A 24,419-nucleotide genomic window follows, 5' to 3' on the forward strand; every position below is an offset into this window, starting at 1 on the left:
AAGCATGCACTGAAATGCTCATAGGCGTGAAGGAGTGTTCGTTTATCTTTATATATGTCAGAGTGGTGCAACTAAATATTTTGAATTAAAAAAATGTTTGGTTTGGGTCCGCTTTAACCAACAGGGTTGTGGGGCTGCATATGTAATTCGGGGAGGTCCCATCCCCTGAAACAACTCAAAACAGCGCAGGGAAATTTGGGTGCACCATGCACTGCCATAGGCCGTAATGTAAATGTCAAAAGACGACACCTAAATTACTATAAAAATAGCGTAATTTTGCTGCCAGCTTTTGCTGGTGGCCAAATTACTTCTTTCAACAAGTCCAAGGTGGCCTGCAGGCAGAACAGTATTTAACGTCGCTGGGCGTTCAGTTTCTTTTCAAAGTGATCCTTGACTGAAAAAAAAAAAAAAAAGCAAGAGTTTCACTTACCTGGGGCTTGCACCAGCCCCCCGCAGCCTTCCTGTGCCCGTGGCTTGCCGCACCGATCCTCCGTTTCCCCATCGCAGCTTACTTTCCTTTCTGCCAACTGATCAGTCAGCCATCCACTGCACCTGCATGTGTATCCTCATACGCATTCACGTCATCGAGAGCGTCCTGTGCAGGTGCAGTAAGGGGTCTTCAGTTGAGGATCACTTTAACCTCCTTGGCGGTAACCCCGTGTGTGACACGGGGTAAGCTGCCGGAGGGTGCCGCTCAGGCCCTGCTAGGCCGATTTACATAATTTTTTTTCAAACACGCAGCTAGCACTTTGCTAGCTGCGTGTTTGCTCTGATCGCCGCCGCCGATGCGCCGCTACCCGCCGCGGAAACAGCCCCCCCCCGCATACCCCTTGCGCAGCCTGGCCAATCGCCGCAAGGCTGCGCTGTGGGGTGGATCGGGACTCCCTGTGACGTCACGACGTCCGTGACGTCGATGACGTCACTCCATTCGTCGCCATGGCGACGAGGGAAGCCCTCAAGGAAATCCCGTTCAGAATGGGATTTCCTTATGGGCAAGCGGCGCCGGCAGCGATCGGTGGGGACGGGCGGACGCCGCGGGGAGGGGGGGGAAGCATGTAGCTAGCGCTAGGCTAGCTACATGCTTAAAAAATTAAAAAAAAAAAAAAGCGAAAAAACCCTCCCGCGGCTGCGCAGCCGCGGGAATTATACCGCCAGGGGGGTTAAAGCAAATAGAAAGAGTATCACATACACAACTGAAGCGATTTTTTGATGCTACCAAATAGAGCACATTATTCACTATAGAAAATCTAACAATGGATTTACAGTGGGTTGCAAAAGTATTCGGCCCCCTTGAAGTTTTCCACATTTTGTCATATTACTGCCACAAACATTAATCAATTTGATTGGAATTCCACATGAAAGACCGACACAAAGTGGTGTACATGTGAGAAGTGGAACGAACATCATACATGATCCCAAACATTTTTTACAAATAACTGCGAAGTGGGGTGTGCATAATTATTCAGTGCAGTCAGTTGCCTATAGACATTGCCTGATGAGTGCGAATGACTAAATAGAGTGCACCTGTGTGTAATCTAATGTCAGTACAAATACAGCTGCTCTGTGAGGCGCTCAGAGGTTGTCTAAGAGAATATTGGGAGCAACAACACCATGAAGTCCAAAGAACACACAAGACAGGTCAGGGATAAAGTTATTGAGAAATTTAAAGCAGGCTTAGGCTACAAAAAGATTTCCAAAGCCTTGAACATCCCACGGAGCACTGTTCAAGCGATCATTCAGAAATGGAAGGAGTATGGCACAACTGTAAACCTACCAAGAGAAGGCCATCCACCTAAACTCACAGGCCGAACAAGGAGAGCGCTGATCAGGAATGCAGTCAAGAGGCCCATGGTGACTCTGGACGAGCTGCAGAGATCTACAGCTCAGGTGGGAGACTCTGTCCATAGGACAACTATTAGTCATGCACTGTACAAAGTTGGCCTTTATAGAAGAGTGGCAAGAAGAGAGTCATTGTTAAGAGAGAGCATAAGAAGTCCCGTTTGCAGTTTGCCACAAGCCATGTGGGGGACACAGCAACCATGTGGAAGAAGGTGCTCTGGTCAGATGAGACCAAAATGGAACTTTTTGGCCAAAATGCAAAACGCTATGTGTGGCAGAAAACTAACACTGCACATCACTCTGAACACACCATCCCCACTGTCAAATATGGTGGTGGCAGCATCATGCTCGGGGGTGCATCTCTTCAGCAGGGACAGGGAAGCTGGTCAGAGTTTATGGGAAGATGGATGGAGCCAAATACAGGGCAAACTTGGAAGAAAACCTCTTGGAGACTGCAAAAGACTTGAGACTGGGGCAGAGGTTCACCTTCCAGCAGGACAATGACCCTAAACATAAAGCCAGGGCAACAATGGAATGGTTTAAAACAAAACATATCTATGTGTTAGAATGGCCCTGTCAAAGTCCAGATCTAAATCCAATCGAGAATCTGTGGCAAGATCTGAAAACTGCTGTTCACAAGCGCTGTCCATCTAATCTGACTGAGCTGGAGCTGTTTTGCAAAGAAGAATGGGCAAGGATTTCAGTCTCTAGATGTGCAAAGCTGGTAGAGACATACCCTAAAAGACTGGCAGCTGTAATTGCAGCAAAAAGGTGGTTCTACCAAGTATTGACTCAGGGGCCGAATAATTACGCACACCCCACTTTGCAGTTATTTATTTGTAAAAAATGTTTGGAATGATGTATGATTTTCGATCCACTTCTCACATGTACACCAGTTTGTATTGGTCTTTCATGTGGAATTCCAATAAAATTGATGCATGTTTGTGGCAGTAATGTGACAAAATGTGGAAAACTTCAAGGGGGCCGAATACTTTTGCAACCCACTGTACATCTAGAAAAGGCTAGGACTGAAGAAGCAAAATAGAATCCAAAGCAAGCTGGAACTATTTAGTGATACAAGAACCAATACAGCATAAGATGACCGTTAGTTTTGAATCTTTGATGAATTGTAATCCTCAAATATGGATTGTAAACTTAATATTTTGAAATATCTACGGTAACATGAAAAATTATGTTCATGTTTACAGGTAGTCCCCGACTTACAAATGCCCTACTTACGAACAACCCGCCGATACGAACGGCATGGATTCCGTGTTTCCATGGGAACAAGCCAAAAAAATTCAAATTGGACTGGTAGTTTTTGAGAAAATCGATTTAAAAAAAATGTAAAGAAAAAATGGCTTTTAAACTTGTATAAGCAGGCACAAAGGGCAAAGGTGACACAGAGGGGGACACTGGAGGCACGGGGTCACAGAGGAGGTACAGGGGACAGAGATGGCACATTGTTCCAACTTAACAGATTTAGGTTAAGAACGAACCTACAGTCCTTATCTCATTCATTAACCGGGGACTACCTGTATTTTAATAAGAAAAACAAAAATAAAGTCTGAAGGTATCCACACACCGTACAATACAATGATCCAATTTTATGGCAATTTGCTAAAAAATTATTATTTTTATTAGTTCGAGAAATTGAATTTCCTGGTTTTATTTAATAAAAGAAGTTCAGGATTGTTGGATTTTCTGATCAATTTATTTAAAAATTTAATGGTATAGGGTAGAGTGACAATTTATTGTTTTCAATAATTTTTTGAGTTTTTGTGCCCCATCCATCTCTGTCTATTGCTGCCTATTTCCAATTGCGTATATGAAGTAGTTCTTTGGCATCTTTGTCAACTTCATCTGCCCATCTCTTTCTAGGTCTTCGTCCATCCATGCTTCTTGTAAAGATTCTTTTTGGGATCCTATGGTCATCCATTCTAACCACATGTTCTGCCCATTTCAACTGTTGAATCCTAATATAGTCTGATAGTGGGAGATCTTACTATAGTTTATATAGCTCATAGTTGTATTTAATTCTCCATACGCCATTCTCGTGGGTGGGGCCATAGACTTTGCGTAATATCTTCCTTTCAAAAGCATCCATTTTGTTTGCTAGGTTTTGGGTAAGTATCCATAATTCACACCCGTAGGCAAGTATAGGTCTGATTATGGTCTTATATATCCGGGATTTTGCTGTTCCTTTGTACATTGTTCAGATTTTTAAAATGTTAATTAATCAGAAAAATTGATTGAAATTCTTGAATTGAAAATATATTGAAAAATTGTATGGTGTGTGGCCACCTTTAGCCTATACTGGTTTGAAAAATGCTACTACTATATATGCATGCATGCATGTATGTGTTTGAAAATGCTAGTGTGTGTGTGTGTGTGTGTGTGTGTGTGTGTGTGTGTGTGTGTGTGTGTGTGTGTGTGTGTGTGTGTGTGTGTGTGTGTGTGTGTGTGTGTGTGTGTGCACTTTTTCTCCTGGCAGACAATGCGCTTCAGGGCTGCAGCCACTTAGGGCACAAACCATGAGTGACCAGGATCATTAGGAAGCCTTGCCCAAAGACTCCTCACTGTTTTACCCACTTCCATGGGGTAGGATTCGAATCCTGGTCAAAGGCTAAAACCCTACTTCAAAGGCAACAGCCTTAACCAGTATGCTATCCAGCTGACCTGAAATAATATACAACACCATAAAATGATAACTCAATATTTTTTATTTATGAACACCTAAGGTGAAAAATCAAATATCTTATGGAAATATAGATGTACAATTTCAGTGATGCCCACAATTATTCATGCCCCTGGCAAATTTTGACTTAAAGTTACTTTTATTCAAATAGTAAGCCATTTTTTGACAGGAAATTGCATAGGGGTCTCCCAAAAAATAATAAATATACAAGAGGCATTATTGTGGAAAAAAAAATTATCAGCTTTTATTCACATTTCAGCAAAAAGAGTCCAGTCCAAAATTATTCATACCTTTCTCAATAATCAACAGAAAAGCCTTTATTGGGTATTACAGTAATCAAACACTTCCTATAATTGCAGACCAGCTTTTTGAATGTCTCCACAGTATTTTGACCATTCAACTTTAGCAATGAGCTCCAAATCTTTCAGGTTGGAGGGTCTTCTTGCCATCACCCTGGTCTTTAGCTCCCTCCACAGATTCTCAATTGGATTCAAGTCTGGACTCTGGTCCGCTGGTGCCCAAGGCCAAGTTTCTCTGCAGACTGCCTGATGTTGTCATTGAGAATCCTCATATATTGCTCTTTTTTCATGGTGCCGTTTACTGTGATTAGGTTCCCTGGTCCACTGGCTGAAAAACACCCCCAAAGCATTAGGTTCCCACCACAATGTTTGACAGTCTGGATGTGTTCTTTGGGTTGAAGGCTTCTCCTTTTTTACGCCAAATGAAGGAAACATCATTGTGACCAAACAATTAAAATTTTGTTTCATCTGTCCATAACACAGAAGACCAGAAGTCTTCTTCTTTGTCCAGATGAGCATTTGCAAAGGCCAAGCGAGCTTTTGTGTGCCTTATCTGGAGAAGTGGCGTCCTCCTTGGTCTGCATCCGTGGTACCCAGCAGGGTGCAGTGTCTGTTTGATTGTCTGCCTTTACACATTGCCACCAGATTCACCAGGATGGCCTTGGTGGTGATCCTTGGATTCTTTATCACCTCTCTCACTATGCTCCTGGCCAGCACAGGTTGGCTTTCGACCACGTCCTCTGAGATTTTCCACAGTGCGTGTATTTTTTAATAATACTTTGCACTGTAGCCACTGGAACTTGAAAACATTTAGAAATGGCCTTGTAGTCTTCTCCTGACTTGTGAGAAGCCACAATGCGCAGCCGCAAGTCCTCACTGAGCTCCTTTGTCTTAGCCATGACTGTCCACAAACCAACTGCATACAGCTGCTGTTTTTCACCTGTTGAGTTGAGTAAAACAGCTGTTCCTAATTAATCAGGGTACTTAGGATGCTTTAGAACAGCTTGGACGATTTGGAATGGTATAGAACTTTGGATTTTTTTCCACAGACTGTGACAGTTTGTGAAGGGTATGAATTTTGGACTGGACACTTTTTGCTCAAATGTAAATAAAAGCTAAGAATTTTTTTTTTTTTTTTTTTTTAACAAGTATGCCTCTTGTACATCGTCTTATCTTTTGGGGGACACATATTTAATTTACCATCAAAAATTACTTGCTGGTTGAAAAAAAAACTATTTGCCAGGGGTATAAATAATTGTGGGCAGCACTGTATACATATAAATTATACATACAAGCAGGGGAGGACTGGCCCAGGGGGACGGGGGGCAATTGCCCCCCGGGCTGCCCGAATCTTAAGTAATTAGGGCTGGCCGCTGCTATACGCAGCGGCCGCAGACATACCACAGGTGACAGGTTCGCAGTGGGGATCGCAACCTCGCACGATATTTCCCGGCAAGTTGAAGTATCCAATCAAAGAAGGGGCTGAGGCGGCCGGCCGTGGTGTGCCCTTGTGCGTGGCTGCGCCTGCGGTGGATGTGAGCGGCACAAGGACACAAATAGCTTAGGTCCTCTCCGGCCAGGTGGGTTGAAACTGCTTGACTCCGCACCCCGCCTGGAGCCATTGCCGCCCGCAACGTGCTGCTGTGCCTGCGGGGTCATCGGAGTGAGCTGTCTCACTCTTCAGCTTTCTGTGCTGGGGGGGCTGGGGGCCTGGAGCTGTGGCTACGAGTGGCTGGCTGGAGGAGTCGGACACAGTCCTCCCCTGTGCTGCTGTGCCTGAGGTGTCGTCGGAGTGAGCTGTCTCACTCTTCAGCTTTCTGTGCTGGGGGCCTGGAGCTGCGGCTACGAGTGGCTGGCTGGCTGTCCTGGCTGGAGGAGTCGGACACTCTTGGGGCTGGGAGTTGGAGATGCCACCTATAGCTGCTTGCTGCTGTGGAGGAGGAGGAGGTGTAGGACTGAGGAGACAGGAGGATAGAGGAGGTTGGGTCCAGGTTGCCAGAGGAGAAGGTGGTTTTTATAAATTTTGTTGTGTGTACTTCTTCTCCCTTCTTGTCACTGAGTTACTCACACTTTGCTGCCTGCCTGCTACTGCTGTCAAATTCAATTCTCTGCCCAGGCCAGTGCCCTCAGTTTTTTTTTTGTGTGATAATCATCCCCATTCTGACCCTGGCCTGAGGGGGAACGCTTTTTCTTCTTGTGGTGTGATTGGCGGCAGGGGAGGGGGGAGGCAGGCAGTTAGGCACTGTCAAACAGGTAGTTGGAGGGGGGGGAGTAGGTGTCAGACAAGTAGTTTGTATGGTGGGTGGGCAGGAGTGGGGTTAGGCATCACCAGGTAGGTAGGTTTGTGTGTGTGTGTGTGTGGGGGGGGGGGGTTGTTTAAAGGAGTTATCAGGCATTTTTAATGAAATAAATGCTACTTACCCAGGGCTTCCTCCAGCCCCACGCTCCCAGCATGTCCCTCGCCGCAGCTCTGCAGTCAGCCATTCGCTGCCGCTGCCTCCCAGTCCTTGGCAATGGCACCAGTCCGACCTGGAGGTCGGCCTGTACTGCGCCTGTGCGAGCAGCACTGTCAATCACCGCCACTTGGACCGGAGTGTACTGCGCAGGCGCAGTAGTTCTGCGTCTGCACAGTACGCTCTGGTCCATGTGGCGGTGATTGACAGCGCCGCTCGCACAGGCGCAGTTGGCCTGACGTCATCGCCGGGGGCTGGGAGGCAGCGGCAGCGAACAGCTGACTGCAGAGCTGCGGCAAGGGACATGCTGGGAGCTTGAGGCTGGAGGAGCCCTGGGTAAGTAGCACTTATTTTCATAAAAAAAAAAAAAGCCTGATAACTCCTTTAAGGTTAGGCATCAGCCACAGACAGCTAGATTGTGCGGAGAAATGGGGTTAGGCATCAGGTACATAGTGTGTGTGTCTGTGGCTGGGGCTGTTAGTCATCACAATTTGAAGATTTGCACACAAGAAAGATATGGCTTTGGGCTGGGGATGCCGTGAAACGGGCCTCTAGTTTGTGTTGTCCCCCCAGGCCAAAAGGTCCCAGTCCTCCCCTGCATACAAGTATACACATATAAAAGCACTTAAATCATATATTCAAAGCTACAATCCCCTTTTCTTTTTTAAGCAATGTTTGACAAGACTCCACTTGACCTGCCTTTCACCCGAGATGCAGCTAACAAAAAATCTGACCTTGCAAAAAAATATTAGTGATAACATAACAACCAAATTCTAAAATCTGGGCTGGCTTATTGTAAGTGACAAAATGTTTATTAAAACACTCAAGAATATTTAAATGAGATCAATATTGTCTTTGTACATTACTGGATTTTAAATCCATAACTTACCGTACTTAGGTCTACCACATTTAGTTCAGTGTGGTTTGCATCATGATAGAAGTAAATTCAGCTTACCCAATAGCATTTTAATTACTTCACTAAAAAGTTCACAAGTTCAACAAAATTGCTGCTCTATTTCATCACTTCTGTCAGATCAGAGCAGTCAGTCACAAGCACCTGACATAGCATTTCATTTACTTTCCATAATTAGCACTATAGCCATGTGCCCATCACATGTCTGTAAAATGAAAACAGGAACTAAAGTTCCCCACGGCATGAAACACAAGCCAAGTACCAATTCTGACATAGTCATCCAACAGCAAGGTATTTTATTTGTATGAAAGCATTTTGCAAATGTCACAAACTGGTGTGTGTGTGTACACATTTGTGAGGGTTAGAGGTCTGTAGCGAAGCCAGCTGAAGATCAATAACCTATACGTTCTCCCATCATCCACCAAATACTGTTGTATTATGTAGCGGCAATGACATGTCTGAGCCAGCTGATATGGTAGAATGGTGTTGGTGCATTCATTGCTGATCTGCTATTTCAGATTTGTAACACTTTTGTGGTTGTTGCAGCTAGTCTTTCTCATGGCTAGTCCAATCCTAAGCAATGCCCATAAAAATAAATTCACTTTCTAATGCCTAACCCTATCCTCCCCACCCCCTCAACGCTGACCCTCTCCTGATGCTGAACTACCTAATCTGTTTTTAAACAGTAAACCCTTCATTATGCGTAACCCTAACCTCCCTATGTTAACACCTTAACACCAAAACCTAATCTCACCCGTAACATTAACTCCTTAGGGCCTAAGCACACTAGCACGCTTATGTCTAGTTTTCACCAACACATCCATATTAGGACCTGAGAACACTCTTGCATTTGTGCCCACTTCTGTCTGCTTTTCAGCATCTTTAACATTGATGTGTTGATGAAAAGCGGACACAAATTCATTACTGGGCTCATGAATAAAAACAGACACAAGCAAAGTAATCTTAAACCCTGACCTCCATCCTGACATTAACCCCAAAGTTTAATTCCTAACACCTAACTAACTGCAACCCCAACCTTGAACCACTTTGTGGCAGTAAAGCTCAAATTTGTAACACTGCCATCTAAAACTAATACTGCATTACCCTAACACTAACCTTCCTAATTGGTGCCAAAACTTAACAGATGACCCTTTCAATACTTACCTTCCATCATGGCTTCAGCATCATCTGTTATGGAAACCCAAATCAACCATGTGAAACCAGTATTCAGTTATAAAGTGTTGATTAGAAATGGCCGAGCTCAGTTTCACAAGAAGCGCAACTGAACCTGGGGCAGAGAGCATTCATTTACGTGTCTTGCTACCTCTAGCCGCTGCAGTGCACATTGCTTTCCACCTTCCCAACCCTTCGGCCTTCACAGCCGGAACTTCTGCTGTAAAAGCGGGAGTATCAGACAGATGGAGAGCAGCATGCAGCACAGTGGCTAGAGGTGGTGAGATAGGCAAGTTAACCCTCTCTGCCCCTCATCCTCCCCCACCTGTCAAACTGTGCTTGCTCATACATAGTGCTAATTAGAGGTGGCCATTATAAACCGCAGTGTCTATAAAATTTCCAACCTCCACCCCAATCCACATACACATGCCTCTTAACAGAACTACTGCAATGTAAACCACAGCAGAAAAAAAAACCTTAATAGGAAATTTTACTTTATTTTCAAAATAAAACAAAAACTACAATATATGACAATAACTAGATGGCGCTGCTACTACGACTTCAAAAGATATTTTCAAGATACACAAAATAGGTTACACTTCCCACCTGCTGCTGCCTAATTAACTTGGGTGAACCCCTACTCCCACCAATAAAAACTCCACAAATTTAAATTCTAAAGGCGCGCTGGTGATAGAGATATATTCATATAGATCACTCTGTAATAGATAAAACAATACTTTTATTGTGAAACAAGGACGATACCAACATGCCTTACCCACCAATCACTCTGCACATTCACTCATACATGGGAGTACATATGGCGTCCTGCATAAAAATGATAAAAGTGTATGTATATGCACGTATATGTGCGCTATCACAAAAACATATGCTGCAAGTAAAAAATGATAAAATAATGTCTCTAAATAGACTCGCAAGCCTCTGTATAAGAGTAATAGGCTAAAAAATATATATCTCGGAGCAATATCGTCTCTCTCAAAACACTTCCAACTTCACTTTGGGGCTTCAGAAGGAATAGATTCCAGCTTTCCTGTATCAGACAGTGTCTCCAGTCCTCTATTTCACACAACAGATATATACTGACAGCGTAGAGAACAATGCCTTAAATCAATAAGGAGTCTATATCACCTGTAATATCTCCGCTATAGTTCCGTTATCTTTACCTCCACCAGATCGCCGTCCTACGGGGTAGCGTGTATAGAATACCCGACCTTCCGGATAGATACGTCACAACTCTCACTACTCCACAGTCTCGCGAGAGTACTTCCGTAGTGCCGTAACGCCGCTCCCAGCCTGTGTGTCACACTGTGTGATACAACAATATATAGACGATTAAGGAGTGATCCAAGTATGACTTTTGGCAAACAAATGGAGACTATGCTAAAAATGGGTAAACAGGAGGGAATATTGAATTCCAAAGAATTTGATTTTATTAATATTGCTCATCCAAGATCAGCCATTTTTTATCACATGCCAAAGATTCATAAATCGCTAGTGGATCCTCCAGGTAGGCCGATAGTGTCGGGTATCGGCTCCTTGACCTCCAATTTGTCAAAATATGTTGATCAATTTCTTCAGAAATATGTCAGAGAAACCCCGGCCTACCTGGAGGATTCGAGACATGTTCTTAACCTGCTAAATGGGATTAAGTGGGAGGAGGGTTGGATATTGGGTACTCTCGATGTTACAGCATTGTACACTATTATCCAGCATGAACACGGGATCGAGGCGGTTGAGCACTACCTCGCTCAAGATCCTAATTTGAAAGTTGAACAGAAACAATTTATTGTGGAAGCAATCAGATTCATACTTAGCCATAATTTTCTCAACTATGAGGGGGAGTGGTTCCTCCAGACGAGTGGGACGGCAATGGGGACCAGGTTCGCCCCGGGATATGCTAATTTGTTTAAGGCACACTGGGGGATGGACCATATTTTTGGTCCATGTGGTCCCGGGGGGGACCTGGTCCTATGGAAAAGATTTATAGATGACGTCCTATTCGTCTGGAGGGGCACAGAGGCCTCCCTGCAGAATTTCTTAACAAATGTTAATATAAATGATAAAAATATCCAATTTACTGCGACTACTAGTCGGGAAACAGTAAATTTTTTAGATTTAAAGATCTATGTGGAGGATCTGGTGATAAAAACTTGCACCTATAAAAAAAAAAATCTACTGATGTCAATGGCTATATTTTAGCGATATGCTGCCATCTCCCTGCCTGGTTAAATAATGTCCCAAAAGTACAATTCATCAGACTTAAAAGGAATTGTACTGATGAGGAAAATTATAAGTCTGAGAGGGAAGAATTGGGCAAACAATTCCAGCAGAAAGGATATAGTGAAGATATTATAGAAAGCACGAAACATTCCGTAGACCAGTTAGAGAGAAAAGACCTTCTTACTAAGAGATATAAAGATACAATGATAGATCATGGCCTAAAAATTAACCTTAAATATTGCGCACAGAGTTATGTGGTCAAAAAATTGATCACTAGACACTGGCATCTGTTGAGAGAAGATACAATTTTAAACAAACTGCTATCTGAACGCCCAGAATTTGTATATAGGAAACCTGGGAATGTGGGTCTAAGGGTGGCAACGGCGGCTATGAGTATGGGAAGTCAGGACCAATCCCGGTCTGGTAGTGGTTTTGTGAGATGTGGGCGATGTAAAAACTGCCAGAGTACTCAGGGATATAGGAAAATAGAAATAGTCGAGGGCCCACATGGGCAATTTAACATCAGACAGTTGGTGACCTGTGATAGCAAAGGGGTCATATACTGCCTGATTTGCCCATGTGGGAAAAAATACATTGGGCGTACCAAAAGGGAACTGCATAAAAGAATAGGTGAGCATTTTAATAATATACGGAAAGGTTGGGAGGAACACCCCCTCTCTAAACATTATAAGGAATATCATGCCTGTAGTGTGTATAGTACTCTATTTTTTGGAATAGAGGTGATTCAAAGAGATCCAAGGGGGGGGGGGGGTGATTTTATAGCTAAGATGTCACGAGGGGAAAGTAAATGGATATTTGACCTAGACACCCTGGCCCCCAGGGGTCTGAATGAGGAAATTGAAATTTTGGGGTTTTTATGAGGGGTATGTGTATTGATTTATATGGATGAATGTGTCTGTATGGGGAGTTTTAATGGCGTTCCTGGAGAGTATGGAGTCCTGTGTTCTGGATTAGGCATATATATATGTATGCAATTTTTATGAGAGGTGTTCTCTTCATATGTACCTTTAATATACTGTTGAGGTATTGTGCTGTATGTATCAGTTAAAGATACGCTAAAGGCAGCTGAATATTCCTATAGTAATGAATGATGAGGAGAGGTGTGCCAGTTGTGGAAGCGGAGGAGTCTACCGGATATATAAAGATGGAGACCACAAGGGAGAATTAGATACTGATTCTGATGAAGACAAGTGACGTTGTCGAAACATGTCAATCAAAGTGAGTCTGAAGGGGCGCCCTATAGACTACTGAGGTATCTAACTAGGAGGTCCTATTACCATCTGAAGGAATACATTGGACACGTTCTTATCATCCTTTACAATCTCCGGGGAACAAGAAAGCACTATAGGTACTTGTGGAACGCAGGAAATCCGGATCCTGAACCTAGCTGGAACGCACAGTGTGGCACACAGGCTGGGAGCGGCGTTACGGCACTACGGAAATACTCTCGCGAGACTGTGGAGTAGTGAGAGTTGTGACGTATCTAGCCGGAAGGTCAGGTATTCTATACACGCTACCCCGTAGGACGGCGATCTGGTGGAGGTAAAGATAACGGAACTATAGCGGAGATATTACAGGTGATATACACTCCTTATTGATTTAAGGCATTGTTCTCTACGCTGTCAGTATATATCTGTTGTGTGAAATAGAGCATAGGTTCTCAACGTGTGGTACGCATACCCCAGGGGGTACTTCTGAGGGTTCTAGGGGGTACTCAGGCTTGATTATACTTCACCAAAAATAACAAATTTAGAGTTTTTGAAAATGATAAATCTTATTTAAACACCACCAAATTAGTATTTTAGCTAATTAAAAGCAATAGTAAATGCTTGGAAATGGTTTAGAACCAATTATAATGTACTACGATTAAATATATATTTGTCAAGGGGTACGTGTGATAATGTTTACTATGCTAGGGGGTACTTGGTGAGTACAGGGTTTTAAAAGGGGTACATACCAATAAAATGTTGAGAAACACTGAAATAGAGGACTGGAGACACTGTCTGATACAGGAAAGCTGGTATCAATTCCTTCTGCAGCCCCAAAGTGAAGTTGGAAGTGTTTGAGAGAGACAATATTGCTCCGAGATATATATTTTTTAGCCTATTACTCTTATACAGAGGCTTGTGAGTCTATTTAGAGACATTATTTTATCATTTTTTACTTGCAGCATATGTTCTTGTGATAGCGCACATATACGTGTATATACATACACTTTTATCATTTTTATGCAGGACGCCATATGTACTCCCATGTATGAGTGAATGTGCAGAGTGATTGGTGGGTAAGGCATGTTGGTATCATCCTTGTTTCACAATAAAAGTATTGTTTTATCTATTACAGAGTGATCTATATGAATATATCTCTATCACCAGCGCACCTTTAGAATTTAAAAAAACTACAATATAGCTCAGTACTGCACACATTTTATTGCAATTACATGTTGTTAAAATGTATCCATCCTCTTCGACCTGCAGCGAGCTAAGAACATCCCAAACTGTCAGTATGCCAAAATTGCTCCTTAGTAACAGTAGTTTTTGTCCAGTGTTGGACACACTGGCATCAATTCACTAAGCAGTTTAGACTTGTCTACAGATGGTTTTTAGTCTACGGATGGTTTGGTGTAATGTTATAGACCTGTTTTTATACCTGGTCTAGCATTGAGTAATAACACAATTCACAAAGGCAAACAAAGAGTACCCACGCCCACTTTTCCTGACAGAGATTAGACCAGCTGATTTCTTGTTAGTAAAGTAACTCTGTGAGGTATTTTAGATGTGAGGATGGAACCTTTTGATTTAATTATGCAGGAGTTTAATTGTATGCAGAGGAGAGCTCATCAAAACGAGAAGGATGTCAGTCATAGCTACTTGTTTGTGAATTGCATCTTTTGATCATTTCCCCTGCTTTCCCACCTAATTACCAAATGGTTTTAGACCAGGTCTAAAACATTTGGTAATAGTGAAATCCCAGCGGTATCATCACCATAAAAATCAAATTTCAACAGCAACTGGTCTGAGTGTATTAAGTGATAAAGATGCTAATCCTGCATTCAAAACTTTCAAAACTTTTTCTGCTGTTATGATTTGGAGTTATCACATACTTAGGGAACACTGGCCCTTTAGTAGTCGTGCCAAAGAATTGCATGCTGGGGGTTCTTTTTATCTATATTTTATTCCTCCTCTTCCCTTTATTTCCCTGCCAGCTTCTTATCTGAAACCTAATCCCCTACTCACTTGTGTTTACAAGCAAGGCTGAGGTGACTCAGCGATTGGAGGAGACAAGAAAAAAAGTAAAAGGGCAGAAATGACATCACGGGTTAGCCTTAACTGTGGGCAAAAGACATGGCCCCCATCAGGAAAAGAATTCTCCTAATTTACTATATAACATTCACTGAAATCAAAACGTGGACAGTATAATACATGTGTTATGTAAGTAGATCAAGTATCTACATACTTGATCTACTTATATAACACATGTATTATACTGTGTTTTTCCCTGGCATAGTATGGCTGATCCTACTGCTTTAATGCAACTGACCAAACCATCAGTAGACTAAAAACCATCAGTAGACTTGTCTAAACTGCTTCGTGAATTGAGGCCATTGTGGCAAAGGCAAGAGGCATCATTGCTCATCTTTAACTCCTGAAATAATCCAGTGACCTGAAACAAACTGATACTCCTCCCATTTACTAGTTTATATTAGGGACACTGTGAAAAGTGATCCAAAATAAAAAAAAAACATTTGCCATTATTACCTAAGTTTGTTTCTACAAACATGGAATTTTCCCTTAACATTTTCACCACCTCTTCCTGTTTATTGCCCACCAGGGAAGGAGCGGCAGCATGGACACTTGGATACCCCCCCCCCCCCTAAAAAAATAACTGAAGTGTTGCACTCACTTGTAATAATGTTCCCCAAGATCATCTTGGGGGGGGGGGGGGATCATGTTACAGATATGTTGTTTGGGTCCCAGCTGAGAAGGGTTTGCTGCTCTATGGAGAGGGGGCAGACATGTGTGAGGCATCATGTTTCGTGAACTTCCATTAGCCCAGACATTCGGCACGTCTACCTCTGGAAGGATCTCTAGAGTTAGAAGAGAGAATTTCATGTGCTGAATGACTGGGTTTTAATTCTCTCTTCAGACCTCCAGAGGTAAACTTACATGTGCTGAATGACTGGGCTAAAACAGAGTAAAACCTTTTCTTTCCAGCCACCACGGCAGAAGTCATAGCCTAGTGGTAAAGAAACTGCCTTTAAACCAAAATAAGTATGTCAACTGGGCAATCAGTATTTTTTGTTGAATTAGGTCAACTCTGCCAGTTTTCACTCTCTCTCAGTATGGACAAGTACAGGTACCTTTGTATACATTAGTAAAAATGAGCAGACAGAAGTTCCGTCTTCTAGACTCTGGAGTGAAAAAAAACTACTTTTAATCCATACCTGGGGTAATAAAAGAGCTTACTATGAAGGGACATGCACTGCCAGAAGTACCGGTAAAAACTACTCATCCAAAATTGTTGTGCACTGCAGAGCACACTGCTTATATGGTTTTAACAACAGCATTAATGACCATTTTAAGTCATTTAGATACTGCAGCCAAGTAGTCAAACTTCAAAGACTTCAGCCGTTAAAATGTAAGGACTGCAAGCAAACTATTTGGGGTTTTAGTTGTCACTAATTAAAATAGACATGCATTTTTATGCATTGCATGCCTTTACGTCACATTTTCTTAAAAACCTTCTTTATTGCTACAACGTCTCTTATGTTTGCTTTGAAAAGCTGTCCAGTTTTCTTAGGCTGCTAGCCCAGAAAATGGTGACGTCAGGAGCACTACAACATTATTTGGGAAAGTCAGAATCAGCTGAGAAAAGAAGGTATTCCTGTCCAAGAGTTATTCATAATTATTATGTTTTTAACTGTGATTCCCATAATAATGTCATCAGAAAACTGTTGCACTCACTGTTTTGGGGTGGGAAGATCATAGTACACATTAAGGTCACACAATTCATTTGTCATACACGCTGACAAGATTCTCTAATCTAATAGAATAATGAAACCACGTATACGGATTTACTGAGCTTCAAGTGACAGTTTGGATTAAATATACTTTTTGTCCTTAAAGAGGAACAGCAGTGAAAATAATATAATGAAATAAGTGCTTATTTATAAATGATTTAGTCAGTGATTGCCCGTTGTAAAATCTTTCCTCTACCTGATTTACATTCTAAAATGTATCACGTGGTGACATCTTTACTGCTGGCAGGTGATTTCCCACAATGCAACAAGGCTCCCACAGTGTGATGACATCACTTTAATGTCATATTAATATACACATATACACATACCTAGGTGCTGACATCACACTGTGGGAGGTGTTTCACCACAATATCAGCCACACAGAGCCCCCTGATGATTTATTTGAGAAAAAGTAAAGATTTCTCATGGGAAAGGGGGTATCAGCTACTGATTGGGATGAAGTTCAATCCTTGGTTACAGTTCCTCTTTAACAAATCAAAAGGTACGTGTACACTGGACAGAGTCAGGTACACTACAATCACATTTTAATGTTTTGTACTAACAGCTTCAGTTATAAATACTGTATATAATAATATCATCAAAACATTGTAGTAGAGACATCAGGTAAAGCAAATGTTTCGAGTTAGGATGATACCATTTCTGGCTACTTTATATAAAAAAAATAAAAAAAATAAAGAGATTCAAACAGTAATCTCTCAGAGTATGGTTACATCATCTTCAGACGCTCATCTGGTGTACTGAATGTCATCATAAAACATTATTTCAATTTGGACATCATAGAGAAGCAGCGCTTTCTTACCAACATAAATCAATGACATTAAGATGTATCAAAAACAACGGATCATCAGAATGGTACTGTACATGGAGCGTGCTTGCTAATACAAATCCATGCAATATAAAAGTTGTAAAGTTATTTACAAAAAGCAGATGAAACCTCTTGAGAATTTTTCACATATTTGAAAAGTCTGATCTGGCTATGAATCTATGATGTACTCAGATAACGTAGTGGAACAGATAGAAAAGTATAAGGTAGTTAACGCAGATACAATGGTATGTGTTTTGTTGGCAGTAATAACAGAACACATTAGCACACATGAGCACTTTCCCGTACAGCTCAATGGGCATGCATGCATTCAAAACAGTATGCCTAAGTGCCTGTTTCCACTACATGCAGATTGGATGCAGAATGGATGCAGAAAAACGGACTCCAATGACTGCCTATGGGAAATCTGCATTAGAAAACTTGCATTTAGTGGAAACATGCCCATAGGCATTCATTGGAGTCATTTTTTCTGCATTAAATCTGTGTGTAGTGGAAACCGGGCCTTAATAAAATATTGTGCCAAGTTTCCATGTTCCAGGGCATCTTTCCTTCCTGAATAGGAGTAATCGCAGGAGAAGCATCTCTAATTATACATTAAGAGGAGGCCATGCTAATAGAATGATTGTTGTGTTTTCTGCCACATGCAGACTTCGTAACTGGTTTGTCAAAAGGAACAGCATTTGTTGATTCAAGTACAAAGACCTATCTTACCACTCATCTGAGTTTTCATTAATGGGACTTCAGAATGGTTAGTGTTTTGGAGGTTATTCCAGATGTCTACAAAGCAATGTAAGAGGTTAATAAAACACCCATATAAATGAGTAGTATTATTTACTATGCACATTTAAGACATTGCAGAACTAAGAAAATGATGATATAAGACGTTCAGAACATTAAAGTTCTGGGCTTGAAGTACACTGCAGTGAAAATTGCATGTAAAAAACAGTGAAAAATGCATGTAAAAAACAATTAATAGTTCCAGGAATATTAGCTGTTAGAATAATACCCAAATTTTGACAAAACTGGCTGTTCTTGTTAAATTTGATCTCTTTAAGTTTCTAAGTCTTCCAATTGGTCTCTACTGTAATAGGTGGTTTCATTGACCAATAAGGGAACGCTGGGGCTCTCCTCTCTCTTTGCTCTGACCTTGATATCACCTCATGATAGCAACCTAAATTGGCAAGTTTGGAAGAGGAACCTTGGATGCCGGGGTCTGCCCATCATGCAGCAATCCAAGCGTCCCTCAAGTAATGAAACTCCTAATGTACTGTATATAGTTGGCAGAGTCAGAACAAATCAGTGAGGACTTCTGGCTCTTATAGAGAAACCGTGACCAAGGATTGAACTTCATCCCAATCAGTAGCTGATACCTCCTTGCCCATGAGAAATCTTTTCCTTTTCTCAAATGGATAATCAGGGGGCTCTGTATGGATGGCTGATATGGTGTTGAAACACCTCCCACAGTGTGATGTCAGGACCATGATGCTGACATCACACTGTGGGAAACTTGTTGCATTGTGGGAAATGACAGCTGTTTCCAACGGCCAAAAAAGCAAGCAGCAGCTACTTCCACTGACATCACCTACCCGCAGTAAAAATTTCAGAATGTAAATCAGGGAGAGGAAAGATTTTACAATGGGCAAACACTGACTAAATCATTTATACATAATTATTGTAAATATTAAGCACTTTTATTACATTATTTTCACTGGAGTTCCTCTTTAAGGTAATGGAAAAACCATAGAGAGTAGGATCATCGTGTTAGGCGAGGAGGGTGCATAAAGCACTTTGCTGGTGTTTGGGTGAAGGGATGGGGGAGTGGGAGAATAAAAGGGGATAACAAGAACAACATCAATAAAATACATCTCCAGAGTATGGGAGACAACTAAACAATAATAAACATGGAAGCATGAGGCCAGAAATAATACATTTGTTGTGGACAATATAATCTATGTAAATTTGTTATGATCTGCCAGAGAAAATCATGAGAAAAGTTTAGAAGTATTTCCCCCCAGAGTTAGGCTTTAAACACAAGTTCACTATTCAAATATATATCATCTGTCCTATGCCATACATAAGTAAGAGGCATGCCTCGGACATCACAATGTCTTTCTAAAACCGCTCTTTTATTTCAGGTTAAGCTAGCTCCCGGGTCCTATTGTTTCAGGTTAAGCTAGCTCCCAGGTCCTATTGCACACTGCGAGTTTAAATTGGCTGAACCACCCCATACATAGCAGATGTGGCCTGGTTTCAAAATGCTTCCATTGTACTCTTTATGCAACCATATGACTATATTTCCCCTCAGTTTGCAGCACAAATACACAGGAGTTGAAACTCAATGCAACAGAGACATCAGTTGGACATATCACAATACATGTTGGCAGGGAGGCCATGTGTCTCGTATCCCTACTCTAACCCAGGGCTGTGGAGTTGGTACAAAAATCCACCGACTAACTCCTCAGGTTAGGATTCCACTGACTCAGACTCCTCTAATTTGCATATTACAATCTTGTTGATTGAAAGTATGCAACGTGAAATGCATCTCTTAACTGCCAACACTTAGGAATTTTAAAAGACAACTGAAGTGAGAGGGATATGAAGGCTGCCATATTTATTCCCTTTTAAACAATACCAGTTACATGGATATCCGGAGGATCTTCTGCCTCTAATACTTTTAGTCATAGACTAAAACTAGTCCTCTTGGTAAGAGAACTTGTAGAAGGTACAGACAGGAACAAAAAACATCTATCAGGCCCTAGGCAATGTGACTGTGGGTACATGTAAGAATGATGTGCAGGTACTCTGCAGGAGAATGAGGCGATTCTTCCTCTATTACACATTCTTCATGTACAATCTGAACCAGGTTTATGGGTGATAGACAACACCTCTGTGTTCAATGTGCACAACTTTCTTAGTGGATTCCCTGCAGCTCTGTGTAGAGTGCATATGTAGAGTATAGTACTACTGTGTGTTATACATACCTGGGGCTTCCTCCAGCCCCCTTCAGGCTAATCAATCCCTTGCTGTCCTCCTCCACCACCTGGATCTTCTGCTATGGGCCCTGGTACTTGAGTCAGTCGGGCATAGTGCGCATGCACACACTCCGCCGCTGGGAGCGTACTACACCTGCGCAGAATTATTGCGCAGGTGCAGAATGTTCCTGGCAGTGGGAGCGGCACGCGGCCGGACTGCGCTGACTGGCTGAATTACCGGGACTCATAGCAGAAGATCCAGGTGGCGGAGGAGGACAGCGACTGGATTGGCCTGAAGGGGGCTGGAGGAAACCCCAGGTATGTATAAAACTTTTCTTTTCATCTGTCTCCGGTACCCTTTAATTCCTAGTCATCAAACCAAATTTTAACAATATATCAAATTATTTGATTTCATGAGCAAAGGGAGCACATACATTTGCATAAACCAGCATCAACGCAGATTTATTTCCATCTCATTTACCATCTCTATTAGTGACTCAGCTACATATCAGGCTTTATTCTTACAGCATAGATGTTATTTAGTATATATGAGATTTCTGTGTACACAACACATCATATATACAGTCAAAATCAGATATGTATATGTAATGCTTGGGAGTTATACGTTGACCACCCACAGCAACAAGGCTGGTAGCTGAATAATGGAAGAGGCTACACAGGCTGCCCAGAGCAACTGCAGCACTGGGCTTCCGATATCGCTACAAATTAAATACAATGGCAGCGCAGTGTGATGTTGCGCTGCCTTAGCGATAGCAAGCATTCAGACTGGTACAAGACAGGACTATAGATTGGAGCGTAACTAGTAGCAACCGCAGCTCACAGTCACACCCACAGAAGCAGAACAAGCAGGCTAACAGTCACCAGCAAGCATCCACCCAGGCAAGACTACAGGATAGAACATAACTAATAGCAACTGCAGCCTATAGTTACGTTCTCAGAAACTAGAGTAGTAGGAATACTACCAGTCACCAACGTGGTGATGGCAGAATCCAAGCTATCTGGATAATGGACTTCACTGACGTCCATCAAGCATGGAACTAGGCAATACACAATAATAAGAAAAATAAACAGCTCAACTAACAAATATATATTAGCAAGTCTGCATACCGTATATATTTATCAAGAAGCTAGCTAAAGCACAAGTAATACGTTCGCATAGAACTACAATAACAGAACTATACAGAGTAACAAGGTGCCCAGTAAATCAGCGTACTGACCACTATGACGGGCGGGGTAAGAAATGGGAGGCAGACTTTTATGCTGGCATCAGCCAATGGATGCAGGTATGCACATCTCCACACAACTGAATGGTAATCACTCAATCCTGAGCTGGCTTGATTACCATTTGCTAGCTGGCTGTGAATGCAAAGGACTCCCATAAGAAATACATGCAGTATTATGTAACAACATGCATTCAGGAAATCCAGGGCTATCTGGCCGCAGCTCAGCTGCAACAAGCAATTGGTGGAATGATGACAGCATCCTGAGCTGTCCAGAACTGTAGAGCGATTGCAAATGACAATGAGACATATTACAAATGCAAAACCGAATGGAAGCAGATAAGCCAGAGCAGTCCGTTTGCAGCTCCACTGCAACGAACAGAATACGCTACAGGAGGGATGCTTACAGTATATCTGACTTTAAAAATACGGGGACTGCTTTATTGAAGCAGCGCAAGTAACTATTTTTTGATTTTTTTTTTCATTTTTGTGGACTAAGCACAGCTATTACTGTATATATAAATTATTTATGATTTTATGATGACTATTATCTGAGAAATAGAACATTTTTTTCATATTTTCTATTTTAATTACAGTTTAAATTCATTAGGCATCTGAGCATTTTTCCCCGACTCCAGGTACCCAAAAATTTGCTCCAACTCCTCGACGCCGACTCCACAGCCCTGCTCTAACCTCTATTGAGTGTTACCCAATTTTAGGAATAAGTATGCAGTGGGACTTGGAGCCTAGTTTACCTGCAGAATCAATTGCACAAAATGTGATCCTAAAATGGCTGAAAAGGCTGCAGCCTTATATAAGAAAGGTGCTTCTTGGTATCGGAGAGCTTTCCTTTATCACACTTCATGCAAAAATTCAATAAGGAAAAAGAATAAGACAGCATTTTCTGCGACTGCTGCATGCTTTGCAGGGGTTCAGTTACAGCGGTGTTACAAACAAAATGAGGCTTTACTGAATCTGGAACAAACAGGCTTTATAAAGTGAGCACAGTTGAAAGAGCCACCTTCACTTACAGCATCAACAATCTATTTCAGTGTAGTTACATTAGTGCATTAGTCATATGCAGTCATTCACTTATCTCAGATGACACATGCTGTGATTCCAGTATCTGGAGATTTTCTGTTTGAAGAATAATGTTACTCATGGCTGCAAATGAATTATGGTAAATCAAAAATACATTGTGTGACTCAGTGAACGTGTTATGTCAGCCATAGATTACTCCAGAATGTGTAAAATGATCACTAACAATAATTCTCTTTGCTACCGCATCATACAAAGGGGAAATTAAATGCATTTAAACTTCTTGCTCAATTCATATTGATATGGTATTCATGAAACCTTATTGTAGATGCTCAGTTCGGCACTAAAATAATGCAAAAGATTTGTGATTGTGCTATGACTCATCACCATTTTAATCATTACATCAAGGATTACAACCAGCATTCTCTGCTTTTCAAGGAAAACCTATTAATGACCTTTCATCTAATGCATTTTATAGGTTCTTTACTTTAGTCATTTTCGAGAGATGAAAGCACGGTCAGTCAAGAGACTGTAACCCTACTCTCCCTCTTGCCTCCTTGTCGTGGTAAGTTATAGCACTACTTTCTTGCCAGGAGCTAGGATATTATTACAGTGATTTTCAGTGACTCAACAAAGCTTGTACGTCAATAGCTTCTGTCTCAGGGGGCAAGAGAAATCAGAAGTCATAAATTGCTTCTCTTAAACAAGGAAATTTTGTATTCAAACAGATTTGATAATCTAGCGTACCTGAGGCAAATTATGAATATAAAATTATATACATAGCTCAGTAGATGGAAGCCTTTTAATGGTTGGGAGGCTTCTTAATCCACCTCAAGACCTCTGTTCAAGTGCGGAGTCCCTCTGAATATAGTCGACAAGAGTTCACTGAATATGGTCTTGTGGCAGCACTGCTGCAAGTACATCTGTACTGCACATACGTACTCGTCACACATACGCAGTAGAATTAAGCCACTCACGCACAGCTTTTTCCTGCAAGCACAAGCAGCTTAGTTCTACTGTGCATGTGCAGATCATACTTGAACATGCACTGTATTGATGAGCGGAAGTGCATCCATGAAGAAGAGAGTCCTGCACAGCAGCTGTGGGCTCCAGGAGAATGGGGGGAAACCTCTGGACCAGCCAGAGGCTTTCCACTACTTAGGCAAGTATCTTAACTAGTAGCATCCAGCTGTACATCCAGATTGAAATAGAACAATCCCATACTGAGGGTGAAGCATACAAATTTAATACAAATTTTATGTAGCTTGGAAATGGACCAATCAGATTCACTTTATGCTGAATCTGATTGGACTAATTCCAAGCTGCATACAATTTGCATGCATGTTATAATGATTTGCTTATTAGGTGCTTCAAGAAATCCACCATCGTCCCTGCCCCAAAAAGCAAGGAGCCTTTGATCTAAACAACTTCAGACCCGTAGTCCTGACATCCATCATCATGAAGACCTTTGAAATAGTCGTCCTGTCATTTCTTAAAGAAAGCCTGTAACGAAAAAAAAACCTCCCCTGGGGGTACTCACTAGAGATGGGCCGAACGGTTCGCCGGCGAACGGTTCCAGGCAAACTTTGGTTGTTCGCGTTCGCCTGGACCAGGCAAACTTTTGCGGAAGTTCGATTCGCCCCATAATGCACTATGAGGGTCAACTTTGA

Source organism: Hyperolius riggenbachi, chromosome 3 (assembly GCF_040937935.1).
Source record: "Hyperolius riggenbachi isolate aHypRig1 chromosome 3, aHypRig1.pri, whole genome shotgun sequence".
Lineage (NCBI taxonomy): Eukaryota > Metazoa > Chordata > Amphibia > Anura > Hyperoliidae > Hyperolius > Hyperolius riggenbachi.